Here is a 2340-nt window from a genome sequence, read left to right as displayed (position 1 = left end):
AAAAGGTTGCGCATACAGCTCTTTTTCTGTGATCACTATTTTTATCTTGCTTAAACAATGGCCTTAAACCCAACCATAAATCTGAGGAAAAATACCTTAGAAACTTAACATATCTAGTGAATTATGGTTGAAATTTCGTGGCTTAAAACCTCACTGAATGGGCTACACAAATTCATGAACTTCAGCCACATTTACACTTCATGCATTATTGCATGCAACTTTTCTTAAATTGTTTGAAATCATTACCCTCATTTCTCTTCTGAATACATTTTTTTACATTTTTCCTTTTGAAAGCCCTTGCATGCATGAGATAATCTAGAAAATTTCAAGAGCTTTTGTTATTTCTTTGATTTATTAGAATTATTGCTAAAACCAAGGGCATAAATCATATAAAATACTTCTACAGGTCAATAAATCCTAAATAAATTCATGGATGATCCCTATGGGGAATAATGACCCCTCACCAAATTTCAGCAATTTTTGTTACTGTTTCATATGATTTCTAATTTTCTTTTATTTAGGACATGATAAATTACAAAACCACTTTATAGGATGTGAAAATTGTATCTAACAATTTTCACATACCTTACCTGTGATGGGTGACTCCATAAAATAATTTCAAGATTTTCCATCATGTTTTACTATTTTTCCCAATTTTTGGTAATTATAATGGTCTAAAAATGGGAGAAATAGTTCTGATTATCCAAAATTCATGAAAATTTACCAGGATATAATATTATAGAGTAGGAGGTTACATAAAAATTTTGAATATTTTTCTCTACTGTAAACTATTTTTCTCTTATTTTCTAAAGTTAATTGCACTAAAATACACTTAAATATACATAAATACCCAAAACCAGTTTATACATTATGAAAACCACTTTTGATATTTTTCCCAGGATATTTATACTGTAAATGATGTTACAAAAATTTATGGTGATTTATTTTAACTGTTTAATATTATTTCTTTAATTAATGACTATTTAAAGGAATAAAGCAAGGAAAAATAGAAATACCCACTGAAAAATATCTTTTATATTTTTTCCAGCCTATTTATGTATAATAACAATTAAATAAAAAGTTTGGGTAATTTTGGAAACTGTTTTCTATTTATTTCAATTTTTATTGAAATAAATGCTCAAAAATCATAAAATATAATTAAACAGCTTGGAAATCCATTTTTATAATTTTCCCAGCTTAGTATTGTGTAATAACAGTTAAATAAAAAGTTTGAGAATTTTTATCCCTCGAATGCTATTTTCGTGAATTTATGTTGTAATAAGGACTTAAAAATTTGGAAAGTTTATATTCCAAGGTTGTAATTAATCGCCCGATATATAGAATTTCATTACTTCAGAAAAAGTGTAACTAATTGATATAAAATCCAATACTAAAACATAAATCGGCATTTCCCTATATGTAGAGTTTAGTATATTAGCATTTGATATCGACATGGAAACTCACTAGTGCGTGTGTTTGATGTCGTAGGATCCCGGTAGTAAGACGTTGGTGCATCCCGAAGTACCGCTTGTGTCTACACAAAACATCGTGAGTATTCACGCACTCCCCTATTTTCGGTTTTTATGTTTTGGGGTGGAAAAGCATGTCCAGAAAAACTACTGTTTGCATGTTGTATTTAAATTGAATTGTATCAAACATGATTGCTCCCTATTTTCGGTTTTTATGTTTTGGGGTGGAAAAGCATGTCCACTCATTGTTTGCTCATACACATACAAACTCGTTTCTCGTTATAGCAATAAACTTGTATTCATTAATATTAATCAACTTGTTTATCATTGAAGCAATGTACTTGTATTTACGAAAAGCCTTATTGTACGCTCGATTTTTATAAACTTGTGATACTCACCAACTATTTTCATAGTTGACGCTTGTTTTACATGCTTTTTCAGGAAGTAATTAGTAAGTGGATGTAAAGATTCATCATCATAGAGCATGCTGCATCGTGTTGAAGCTATTATGAAGCTATATTTTGAACAATGTTATTTTGAAAAACTTGTATTTTGTTTCTTTTGAAGCTATGGGTTGTAAAATTTTAAATACTGCTATGGTGATGTATCTTTATCTTTTGCATTGAAACCGTTATCGCTGTCATACCTTGCGTTTCCGCTTTAGCGGGGTGTGACAAATGGCCTCTTATCTCACTCACAGGAACCCTTAGCTGCTTTGGTGCTCTCAAGGATCAAGGTAGCCGCAATGAAGGTCCATAAGGTCCTTTAAATAGGGCTTAGGACCGGGAAATTAGGGTTTCATTAAACAGCTTGGACTCGCCGAGTCCAGGCGCGAACCCGCATCCAGAACCGCGATCCTACTCGGCGAGTT

Source organism: Lactuca saligna, chromosome 8 (genome assembly GCF_052625555.1).
Source record: "Lactuca saligna cultivar CGN05327 chromosome 8, ASM5262555v1, whole genome shotgun sequence".
Taxonomy (NCBI): Eukaryota; Viridiplantae; Streptophyta; class Magnoliopsida; order Asterales; family Asteraceae; genus Lactuca; species Lactuca saligna.
Note: the sequence above shows the minus strand (reverse complement) of the source record.